Source organism: Prunus dulcis, chromosome 3 (assembly GCF_902201215.1).
Source record: "Prunus dulcis chromosome 3, ALMONDv2, whole genome shotgun sequence".
In the NCBI taxonomy this organism is placed as follows: Eukaryota; Viridiplantae; Streptophyta; class Magnoliopsida; order Rosales; family Rosaceae; genus Prunus; species Prunus dulcis.
The window spans coordinates 16,986,108-16,999,425 of record NC_047652.1 but is presented as its reverse complement, the minus strand read 5'-3'; the positions used below and the strand labels follow the sequence as shown (position 1 = coordinate 16,999,425).

The following is a 13,318-nucleotide window of genomic DNA, read 5'->3' as shown; positions in this document are numbered from 1 at the left end:
GATGATCGGAGGTACCGAATCGGGTACCATCTTTGTAGACCGCGACCAAGGGAAGCGGTTGCCCCGTCATCAGACCTTTGCCGATGCCGTGGGTAGGAACGGAGACAATCTCCTCACCGATAACTTCCACATCGGTGTCCTCTCTACTCTCGGCCCCGAGGCTCGCAGCCCCGCTGGATGGGTCCCAGCCCGATGATAACTCCTCATCGAAAGCATTGGGCTCACTGCCGAAGGAAGACTCGCTATCGGACATCTACAAAACAAGAAAAAGGAAAAGGATGGCTAAGGCTTTGAAATGAACTACCCTACCGATGTCTACGCCACTACCTATAGTTCACTAGACTACCGAAAGAGGGCCCATATAGACGATCGGCTAAGCCTACACTACGAAAGCACGCGGGTATATAAAGAAAAAATTATTATGGTACCGAACGGTAACTTACCTTTGCTATTGTTGAGACTTTGATTGCCGTTAATGCTCTTCGGTAATCGCCTTAATTGCCGATAACACCTTCGAAAATCGCCTTGGTTGCCGTTCACAATCTTCTGAAATCGCCTACGCAGAGCTCTCGCGTCCCTCTCAAATGCAAAGTGAACTCTTATGTCCGGAGCGATCTCTATTTATAGGGAGAGGGCTGCAACGGTACGCCTCGGGAAACCAAACGGCTCATAATTACAGCCGTCAGACGTCGCTTCATTGGCCACGTGTCGCTCGGTGGATGGTGATGTCAGCTGCACGCCTGGTACAGAAGACGAAGCGTCTTTTCACGCCGGGTGCAGAAGGCGAAGCGTCTCCACGCGCCAGGCACGGGAAACGAAGCGTCCCTGCCTTCACCTCTCTCAGCATCAGCTTTAGATCTCAGGGGAACCTTCCACAAACAAACTTGCCGAACGGCAGGGCATCTATGAACCCTCAGGATGGAACCAAATTCCCTTCCGAAGAACCTTCGGAAGAGAACTTGGGGGACTACTGTTTATACCGTATATTAACAACCAATGACCACCTGACACGTGGACGGAAACGACAGCTTGACATCACAGGCCCTTCGGCATGTCCCCTACCGAATCCTACACTTCATGACGCTTTTGACCTAGGACACGTGTCATGCTCTAGACCAACTCCCACAGTCCCACATCGGAAATATGAACATAATGCACGCCTCCCCAGGCCTATATAAGGAGACCCCTATTCCCAAAAGGAGGGGACAGAACGATCAACGGTACGCTATCGCTTGATCTGTAGTCTAATCTTTACTAAATCCGTACTTACTTAAGCATCGGAGAGCCTTCGGCCGGTACCGCACCGGTACCCCAAGGTCTTACCGAACGCTCCCTTTTTGCAGGAACTTGATCTTCTGAAGACTAACTCCCTTCCGAAGACACAATATCACTAAGTTGGGCGAACCACGTGTCAAACCACTTTTTCGCATCAACAAAATTCTCTAGTTTTTTTAGTGAAGTTTGGTTTTACATGTCTTGAGCACTCTAACCGTTTGAATTAACTCTCTCTCTCTCTCTCTCTCTCTCTCTCTCTCTCAAAATTCCTGTCATCTAAATTACCATCTATATATACACACACATGCGCATGCTAGATGCCGTGTGAGTGGAAGGTAGCTAGCTAATTTGCATTGATTCTTGGTTAATTTAAAAAGGGAAACCCACATTATCCGTCACTCATGTAGTCATGTGGCTAATTATGTTATTCAACGGCTAGCTCTAGGGTTTCCTTTGATAACCACAGCTATACTTTTGTTTGTTTTTTAACCGGGACCACAGCTTTGGTGGCCATGGCTCAACCTTCCATGGTTAATTTGTCGTTAACAACACATCTAGTTTCGATCATGGCGACGATTTTTATAATGAAATGAGTTTTTGGATCATCTTCCCACAAGTGAGGATGACTAAGCTGTAATGTCAAGTTGTTTACAAGTTTTTTGTGTGGATTCCTGGCAAATGGAGACAAACAAGTGCAAGACTGAATTGTTAGGCTTTCTAGGGTTCCTCATGCCAATTTAAAAAAAAAGAAAAAGAGGACCGAAATATATGATACAAGATTTGAAAAAGGCGTTCGAGCAGAATTAAAATTTCTAGCTAGCTCATGGGAAGTCACTTTGTTCGTTTCGTGCGCTTTCTGTACTTTAAATGTTTACTTACCCTCTTGGCTTTGGACTTGGAGATTATATATAGAAAAATGGAAAACAAGAAAACTCTCACTTCATGGAATTAATCTCCGAAACCCATAAATCTGACAGAAGCGCAGGCATGTAGTTTTTGAGTTCTCCATGTGACACCTAGCAAAGTCCCCAACTCTACACGTGCTAGCTATTCTGCATTTCTTTCCCAAGTGTCAACTTTTACCGCCCACCACATTTTATATGTTGTTTATTCAAAAAGACAGCACTAGATTACATTTTTCACGGCTTCACTGTGGAAAGCCAATATGCTCATGTTGTATGAATTTTTGACGGCTGGGCCAAGAAACTAATTGGCATTTTTGCAGCATATATATGATTAGAAGCCGTGCAGGAGGTTACACTGATATCAGATATATAAATACAGAGGGGTTTTGGGATTCAATATTGTAAGATATAATGCGGTATTTAGGTTGGATGTGTATTAATCCAACACGAGTTTGGATGTTTGGATACGCATTAACTCAATGCGAGTTCGGATGCGCATTAATTTTTTTAATTAGTCTTTTTTTTTTTCTTCTAAAGTTCATAAGTCATGCTCACTTTTAGCATGCGCTTGTGAGGAATATCAAACACTTTCTCACTCTGCCTCAAATTCCTCTTCAAGAAATTGTAAGCATAATCGATCAAAATTCTTTTGATTATACCAGCTCCTTTTGCAGCTGTCACTTCATTTTCCGCAATTAAGTGAACAACCCCCCAACTCCATGCCTTGTCTATGTTACTAAAAATTGTGGTTTTTTCCCTTTTTATAAAATTCTTATTCAAAACTTTTAGATATAATTAATAACAAAATAAATATTAAACAGTAAAGTAAAATAAAAAGCCAAGTAAACAAATAAATAAAACAAGTTAAGATTAAGAAAGCAAGCCTGGTATAGTGAAAGCACGTCAAAGACGCTGTCCTAAAGCCTTTGTAGCCTCCCTACGTGCAAGTAATGACGGTCTACAAGACTCCAAGATACGACCCCAATACGCAGGCTTAAGATCCGCTATGAGCACGTTCACAGTCGGATAGAAAACTCCAAGCCACAGAACCGTTGCCCAAAAATAATATAGAAAGTATGGAATATGTGAAAGTATGAGAATAGAGAAATCTGATTGTAGTGTTTTTGAAATGTGAAGGAGGAGTGGCCTTTTATAGGCATCCAAAACTCGTAACCTCCAAACACATTTAACCATAAAAGTTGGTGGCAATGAATAGAAAATAAAAACTGAAAATTAAACAATTTGTAACTCCTATAATAAATAAAAGAAACTAGCCAAAAATTAAAACAGAAAATAAAACATTTTAAAATTTAAAATCCTTTCAAATAATAACAATCCCCCACAAAGGGTTTTAAAATTTTAAAATTGTAAAATATAAAGAAAATATACATATGGGCAACATAATACTATGCAATAGGTGTAGGTGCCTTCCGGGCTTGAACCTTCACTTAGTGATGATAGTTTCCATTTGAGGAACCTGAGTGTACACAGGATTGAACTCGGTACCTTTGACCAAACTTCAACATATCCCACACATAGTATTGGTTGAGGCTTGGAAGCGGGGTAGCGCTATTTATGGCCATGCGCTAATCTTGATTCTCATGAGAGTTGCTAGAGAATAGCCCAATTCTCACAGTCGCGGCCTCACGACGTCTCTCACTTAGGTGAGTTCTCCAAGAGTACATGTGACCTGCACCCTGCGGGAGATTGCCCGCCTCGAAACTCATTCAGGGATAACTCCCTTCCTAACGTCACATTATATAGCACTGATGTCATAGGGATGAGCATGAGGACATCTCTGGGATGCCTCCACATGATATAAACAATGCTCAATGAGTCACGCAATATGGATTGTTTCTACCCATTGAACTTCCTTCATGGGATCGCCAATCACAGAAGTTGGGTTACCTCCCTAGGTGACTCCCTTATGGGCTTAAGCCCATCCCCCTCGACATTTCTAGGACTCTGCTCCTAGAAAGACCTTTAGTCAATTGGTCAGCAATGTTGTTCTCCGACTTCACATACTCCAAAGACACAATGTTCTTACTTAATAGACTCTTCATAGATTTATATCTCACATGTATGTGTCTGTTCATTTTCCTATTTGTGTGAGATTGTTTCACCAAGTCTATTGTAGCCTTGCCGTCACAATGAATAGATAAAGCAGGCAATGGTTTCTCCACCATAGGTATATCCATTAATAAACTCTTAATCCATTCAGCCTCAGTGCAAGTAGTATCCAAAGCTATGAGTTCAGACTCCATAGTACTTCTAGAAATAATTGTTTGCTTCTTCGAATCCCATGAAATTGCAGCTCCACCTAATAAGAAAATGTAACCACTAGTAGACTTCACTTCTTCATTGTCAGTTATCCAATTTGCATCACTATATCCCTCTACTACATTTGGAAATCCTTTATAGCATAGTTAATAATCTATTGTTCCTCTTAGGTACTTGAAAACTCTTTCCAAAGCATTCCAATGTTCCTTGCTTGGATTATGTGTATACCTACTTAACCTTCCAACAACATAAGCAATGTCTGGTCTAGTCTTATTTGCAATATACAACAAAGAACCTATCATCTGGGAGGACTTCAGCTGAGAAAACGGTTCACCTTGATTTTTCTTTAAATGAACATTGGGATCATAAGGTGTTGGTGTGGGCTTACACTCAAAGTAATTGAACTTCTTCAACATCTTCTCAATAGTACTAGATTGACTTAGAGAGATTCCTTGTGTCGTCTTCTCAATTTTCATTCCTAAGATTACATGTGCTTCTCCCATATCTTTCATGTCAAAATTCCTAGATAAGTATGACTTCACATCATTCACAATCTCTAAATTCGTCCCAAAGATCAAAATGTCAACAACATATAGGCACAAGATTACGTGTTCTCCATTATTCTCTTTATAGTAAACGCATTTATCATGACCATTAAACTTAAAATCATAATCTAGAATCACCTTGTCAAATTTCTCATGCCATTGCTTAGGAGCTTGCTTTAAGCCATATAAAGATTTAACCAACTTGCACACCTTGTGTTCTTGGCCCTTAACTATGAATCCTTCGGGTTGCTCCATATAGATCTCTTCATCTAAGTCTCCATTTAGAAACGCCGTCTTCACATCCATTTGATGAATCACTAAATTATGCACATATGCTAAAGCTATCAAGGTCCTTATGGTGGTAATCCTAGAAACAGGTGAGTAAGTATCAAAATAATCTATCCCTTTCTTTTGTGTAAACCCCTTAGCTACCAATCTCGCTTTGTACTTATCAATACTTCCATCAGGTTTCAACTTTTTCCTAAACACCCACTTGCACCCTATCGCTTTATTTCCAGCAGGCAAATTCGTTAACATCCATGTGTTATTTTGAATTATAGATTGAAACTCATCATTTATAGCCTCTTTCCAGAATGGTGCATCCACAGACATAACGGCTTCCTTATAAGTTGTGGGATCTCCTTCTACTAGAAAGGTATAGAAATCATCTCCAAAGTTCTTCTCAACTCTCGCTCTTTTGCTTCTTCTAAGTTCTTGAGATTCTAAATTTTCAATCGTAGTTGAGCTAGAAGGCTTTTCACTTATTTGTACTTCCTTAGAAATTCTTATCTTGTACGGGGAAATATCTTCAAAGAATGTAGCATCTCTTGCTTCCATAATTGTGTTGTTTGCAACCTCCTTTACTTCAGAGTTAATCACCAGGAATCTATTGGCACTACTATTTTTCGCATAACCGAGGAAAACTGCGTCTATAGTCTTAGGACCTATTTTCTTTCTCTTTGGATCGGGTATGAGTACCTTAGCTAAACACCCCCACACTTTTAGGATTCTAAGGTTAGGTGATCTTCTTTTCCATAACTCATAAGGAGTTTTCTCATCATCCTTCAATGTTATCCTATTAAGTATGAAACAGTTAACATTGCTTCCCCCCACAAATTTTCAGGTAGTCCACTACTAAGAAGCATAGAGTTTACCATATCCATCAGGGTTCTATTTTTCCTTTCAGCCACTCCATTAGATTGGGGTGAATATGGTGGAGTAACTTCATGTATAATTCCATGTTCTTCACAAAACACTCCAAGCTCATTTGAGGTATACTCTCCACCTCTGTCAGATCTAAGTCCTTTAATCTTTTTCTCCAATTGGTTTTCTACCTCATTTTTATAAATCTTGAGTTTATTAAACACCTCATCTTTTGTCTTAATAAGATAAATATGACAATACCTAGAGAAGTCATCAATAAAAGTCACAAAGTACTTGTTTCCACCTCTAGTAGGAGCCCTATTTGAATCACACACATCACTATGTATGAGCTCTAAGATTTGGGTGTTTCTCTCTACAGGTTTGAAAGAATTCCTAGTTTGTTTGGCTTGAACACACACTTCACATTTATGCTTAAGGTCTATGTTAGACTTAGGGATTAGCTCAAGATCCATTAACGTTTTGATTTTGCTCAAACTTACATGTCCTAACCTTCCATGCCATACATTACAAGACTCAAAGTTAAAAACTTGAGGAGAAATTTTATTATCTTCCAATAAAGACATCGTTTCTTCTAGTAATAACAATCCTATTCGACTCCATTACAATTTTTTGTATCCTTGTTTTTTTTGCCCTCTTACTTCAATTTTTCTTTAAAATTCCCTTAGACTTCTGCCGAAAATTCGGCAGAGTCTCCCCTGTATTTTGACCAGTCCCAAAATTTAACCTGTAAACAATCTCAAATATTTCCACCCAACTGCCAGAATAGGATAAACCAAAATTTGCCAGATTCAAATTTTCCAATAAACTCGATATCAGAGCAATTTTCTAAAGTTCATGGGTTTTCAGGAAAAATTTCTACAACTTTACCTGACTTTGAAGCGTGGAGGTTAAGAGTGGCCCGGTGGTGGATCCTATGCACTTCTACAACCTGGGGGCGAAAAACAAGTTTTAAACTGTGAGTGGACAAAAAGTGAGATTCTTAAATTCAAGCTAGAATATAATTCCCCCATTTTGAAATAACTAGGGATATATATACATCGAAAATTTAACTATATCTCCATATAAAAGATTCTATAAGCATGAATTAGTATACTAATGAAGAAACTTACATAATCGATCTGATATAAAGATATTACTGCCTGGAAGAATTAAAGAACTGGTATACTGAATAAAATACCAAAAATACACATGTGCAATTACTGAGAGACCAATATAAAATGGCTGAAAATCATCCTTGAATAAAAAAAAGCTCAAAATCCTTTAAAACTTCGTTCGACTGAATTTACAAAAAAAAAAAAAGAGTAAACAATATCTGCAGTAAAAGCTTTAAAATCCTTTAAATTTGCCACCTAATTGTACTCCTGTTATATCCGTCAATTCCCTGGCAGGTCTCGGGCGCCACGCAGTCCACCCGAGCCGCAAACTGGCGAAATCAGGGGACTATGATCAGCCTGATCTGCCGGCAGGTCCTCGATGACACCAAGTCAGCTCGAGTCGCTCTGGCAAGATGCAGGGGACCGTAGTCAGCCTGATCCGCAATCCTGGCAGGTCTCGGGACACAGAGTCAGCCGAGCCGCAATCCTGACAGGTCTCGGGACACCAAGTCTGCCGAGCCGCAAATCCTGGCACTCACGGTCCGAGCGTCCCCGAAACTCGTGAGGCGAAGTCAAGTGCACTGACTGAACTATAATCAGACTGGATGTCCGTAGACATCGGTCCGACTCTGGGTAATCACCATAAAGAAAATGGGTACAAGGTGGGTTTAAAATATATTCCTTTAGAAAATCCGATTAAAACTGAAATCTCAAATTGTGCTGCTGTCTCATCTGATTTCAACCTCAAACTCTGTTTCTATGACTTTTAAATAGGCAGCACATATTTATAAAACTGTTACTGTACTGATCAAGTTCAGAACCGTAATAAAACTTACTCAAGATCAAATAAAGAAACTTATTCAAATAAATTCATTTCTAAAAAACTTATTTATATAAAATCAATATAAACTCATTTATAAAACTTATTTATATAAAAGCACATCAATCATTCATGAAATCTGATTTATGAAAGAAGGTCCACTCACAGATGGTCCGAGCTACTTCGATCCCTCGAAGATCTCCTTTATAATTCTGTCGGGCTCCTGGTGCCTGATTATCCCGAAAGATTAAGTTAATAAACTGCTGAATAAAAAGAATTTCAACTAAACACCCTGCACCCGGTTCCTAGAAATACGCGCATCTCAATCCAACTACTCCTATGCCCACAATAGCCTTTTTCAATGCTTGGAACAGTTTTGGGAGGTTCGACGTTCAGCTTAAGCGATAAGCCTGTCTTTCGGCCGACCCGGGACCCGTGGGGCCCACGGTGTCCGATGGCCAATCTGATCATCCCTGAAGGTTTCTCATAGGACAGGAACCATGTTCTGCAAATTTGGTTCGAAACGGACGGTCGGATTGGCCAAAATCGCATTATCGCTTAAAACCCTAACCCTAGCCTCAGGGTTCGCGATTCCGGAGTATCCGGGACTCCGATTCGCGATCCGTCGAATCCTACGCGATCCTGAAATCACGTAGGCCGACATATCCAAAATTCAGCGCGATCCAACGATTACACGACACTGCACCCACGGATCGTGCGATATGGAAAATCCGTTCGGGCTCAAATGGACTCCGAATCGAGATCCGCAAAATTCCACGCGCTCGTGACGACACGAGGACCTCAAAACTGGCCAGAGCCGTGCCACCACTCTGTTCCACGCGCCGCCACACGCGCGGGACAGATCGGGTGTCCAAAGCGATTTCGGGTGGCTGAAAAATCTCGGAACCAAGACTCCAAACTCCTACCCTAGGTAAAACACGCCATTTGGAGTCACTTTTGTTCTTGGACCACCCCCAAAAAGTGACCGGAAACAGTAGTTTCGAAGGGCCAAAGTTCGGCCGAATTTTCAAGTTCAAAATCGAACCCCTTAGAGCTAAAATCGATCGAACCCCATATACCCATCAGCCAGAGCACAAAAAATAGCTGAGAAACCATACCTTACTCGATCGATTTGGTGGAGAAACGAAGGAGAATTTCGAGCTGGAAGTTTGGGTAGCTTCGGACGAACCTCCGTCGGAAAACACGATTTTCCGGCCAGCTCAGGGCGGCCCCGGGGTTGAGGTCGGTTGGAAAAGGTAGGGGACTCGATGGCGGTTCCAACGCCACCGGTCCCGTGGCCATTGGAGCTTGGAGGCGGCGCCAGCACCTTCTGGAAGTCGGCGGCCCGTTTCGCGCAGAGTCTGGGTTTATATAGATGCAACTTCGAAATATTTACGGTTATACCACTGAGACTCTTTTGACCATAACTTTTTCGTTACAACTCCGATTCGGCCCCACTCCGTGTCTACGGACTCCTTTCACCGTGCTCTACGCAATGGCACAAGCGGAATTCCAAAATTCTTTCTCGATTAAAAAGTCAGATTTTCCCCCATTAAAATATGCGATGGCAATTTGGTCATTTCGCTAAAAGATATTTTCTTTACTTTTTAGATATTTTATTTCTTTTTAGATATTTTGTTTTGGGTTCTTACACTTTGTCATTTGTTCCACTTAGGCTTGGGCTTGTAGGGCTCGGTCTTCTTGTAATGACAGTCTTTGGCCCACTGATTTGTTCTTCCACAAACGAAGCATGGTTGATCCCTATTGCCATTGAAATTGTTATGGGGTCTATTGTGCTGACGATTTTGGTTTCGATTGAATGGATTATGGTTGGGTTGGCTATTTCTGTTTGTTCTCTTGAAAGATTTCCTTCCAGATTGGAAACGATTCCTATTGTTTGAAGTTTCCCCTAGGTTCACATTTGTCTTTTCTTCCTTAGGCTTGTTACTTGATTTATGTTTCTCTTCAATCCTAAGGGAGTTTAAAACTTGGGTTAAGGTTAAAACTCCTTGTTTGTGCCTAAGCATTTTTGTAAAGTTTAACCAACTTGGGGGTAATTTATCTATGAGACAAGAGACTTTAAACTCTTCACTAAACTTAGTACCCTTAAGTTCTATTTTCCTTAAAAAATCTTGGTACTCATGAATTTGTTCACTTACAGTTTTATTCTCAACCATCATATAGTTATTAAAGTTTGAGATTGTAAAACGATCTATTCCCGCATCTTCTATCCCATATTCAGCTTCTAATTCATCCCACAAAGTTTTTGCATTTTTAGTATCTTGATAAACATCATACAGATCATTAGAGAGAGCACTAAGGATTCTATTATGGCAATGATATTCTAATTCTTCTTTGGTCATCTTCTCCTTAGTTTTAGAAGTGGTTTCAGTACTTTTATCAGGTGTGGTTTGATCTTCTAGGGCAGAAACTAACCCTAAAACAGTTAACCAATATTTAATTTGTCTTTGCCACCTCTTAAAATTTGTCCCATTAAATTTTCCTGGTTTAACATTATTGGTTTCTACACTATCCATTTCAATTCCAATAAACAGTAATGAAGCAACAAAATCTGAAATTTAAATATAATAGAAATTAAGATTGAATATTAATCAAATAGTTGGTGGACAAACAATAACTTAAAGAAACAAACGTGCCAAATTTATGACAAAATATCTAACTTTAATTTAGTTTTAAAACAACGGTTACAAAATCTGATGCACTTAATTAATTTTTAAATTTGTTTGGGGTTGGTAACCAAAGCGTGTGAGCAATCAAAACACAAGCAAAACTGAAACGAGTAACTAAAACTTTCCAACTGTAGTACTTAAGGTTTTGAATAATAACTTTAATAAGTTTTTTTAAAACCAAAGATGCAGAACAATTAGGTTAAAGGTTTAATATTGGTAAAAAGGTTTTCTAACTTTGGACTTTAAAGCTATAGTTTTGAAAATTGTATAGACAAGCAATAATAGGAAAACACAGCTAATGAAGACAGAGAGTGTTTACGATTTGGAGAAACTTATAGCAACAACAAATACGGTAAGAATAATTTTAACTTACAAAGGCTTTAGATTGTTATTAGAAATTGTGGTTTTTCCCTTTTTATAAAATTCTTATTAAAACTTTTATATATAAATAATAATAATAAAATAAATATTAAACAGTAAAGTAAAATAAAGAGTCAAGTAAACAAATAAATAAAACAAGTTAAGATTAAGAAAGCAAGCCTGGTATAGTGAAAGCACGTCAAAGACGCTGTCCTAAAGCCTTTGTAGCCTCCCTACGTGCAGGTAATGACGGTCTACAAGACTCCAAGATACGACCCCAATACGCAGGCTTAAGATCCGCTATGAGCACGTTCACAGTCGGATAGAAAACTCCAAGCCACAGAACCGTTGCCCAAAATAATATAGAAAGTATGGAATATGTGAAAGTATGAGAATAGAGAAATCTGATTGTAGTGTTTTTGAAATGTGAAGGAGGAGTGGCCTTTTATAGGCATCCAAAACTCGTAACCTCCAAACACATTTAACCATAAAAGTTGGTGGCAATGAATAGAAAATAAAAACTGAAAATTAAACAATTTGTAACTCCTATAAATAAATAAAAGAAACCAACCAAAAATTAAAACAGAAAATAAAACGTTTTAAAATTTAAAATCCTTTCAAATAATAACAAAATATAGAGCAAAAGTTGCTGATTTTGGAACTTCAAGATCAGTTGCCATCGACCAAACTCACCTCACCACACATGTGCATGGGACATTTGGTTACTTGGACCCTGAATATTTCCAATCTAGCCAATTCACGGAAAAAAGTGACGCCTATAGCTTTGGTGTTGTCCTTGTTGAGCTTTTGAAGGGACAAAAACCAATTTCTGCAATAACAAAATCGACAGAAGAAGAAGATCAAGAATATAGAAGTCTTGCCACATATTTTAATATTTCAATGCAAGGAGATCGTCTATTTGACATACTTGATGCTCGAGTTTTGATGGAGGGTTCTGAAACAGAGATCAAGTTAATTTCTAACCTTGCCAAAAGATGCTTGAGTTTTAACATTAATAGAATTCTCGGCCAGGGAGCCCAAGGAACTGTTTACAAAGGCATGTTGACAGATGGAAGAATCGTTGCTGTTAAAAAGTCTAAAATAGTGGATGAAGGCAAACTTTTGGGAATTTATCAATGAGGTTGTGATTCTTTCACAAATCAACCACAGGAATGTGTTTAAAATATTGGGAGGTTGTTTGGAGACTGAAGTTCCTATTTTGGTCTATGAATTCATACCTAATGGAACGCTTTCTCAGCATATCCAAGGGAAAATTGAGGAATGTTCACTTACATGGAAAATGCGCATACGAATTGCGACAGAAATTGCAGGAGCTCTTTTCTACTTACATGGTGCAGCCTCCTTTCCAATTTTTCATAGAGACATCAAATCTTCCAATATACTCTTGACGAGAACTACAGAGCGAAAGTTGCTGATTTTGGAACTTCACGATCAATTGCCACCGACCAAACTCACTTAACAACACTTGTAAATGGCACGTTTGGTTACTTGGACCCGGAATATTTCCAATCAAACTGATTTACGGAGAAAAGAGATGTGTATAGCTTTAGAGTAGTCCTTGTTGAGCTCTTAACTGGACAAAAACCAATTTTTGCAATAGCAGGGTCACAAGAAGAAGACTACACAAGTCTTGCTACATACTTCATCACATCAATGCAAGAACATCATCTATTTGACGTTGTTGATGCTCGAGTTTTGAAGGAAGGATCAGAAACAGAGATCAGAATATTTGCTAACCTTGCAAGAATGTGCCTAAATTTGAATGGGAGGAATCGTCCTACAATGAGAGAGGTTACAGCCGAGTTGGAGGCCCTCCAAATCTCCCAAAAACACCTCTAACATTCATGAACCAAATTATAAATACGTATAGTTTGAGTATTAGGATGCGTTTTGAAATCAACATGGTCAGCTTCAGATGGTGGTCCAATTTCATCATTTCATCAACAGATTTCCAATAAGCAAGAATCCAGAGCCGGTGAGAATGTGGTATGATCGCCTAAGAACTGCACCTGGGCTTCCACAAGTGCCTTCAGGTGTTGGTGTACAAAATATTTCTTGTATTGGAAGTTTGATTCAATATTGTAGACAATTACATCATATTTTGGACCCTATATTTTGTAATGTACTTCTATTAAGTAATGAATCTCAAAGAAATAAACAAGAA

The 13,318-nt window shown here is 39.2% G+C and overlaps 1 pseudogene; it reads left to right on the top strand.

Moving 5' to 3' along the window:
* Positions 1-12,993, top strand: part of LOC117621884 — a 13,830-nt pseudogene extending 837 nt beyond the window's left edge.
* Positions 12,994-13,318: the final 325 nt, after the last annotated feature.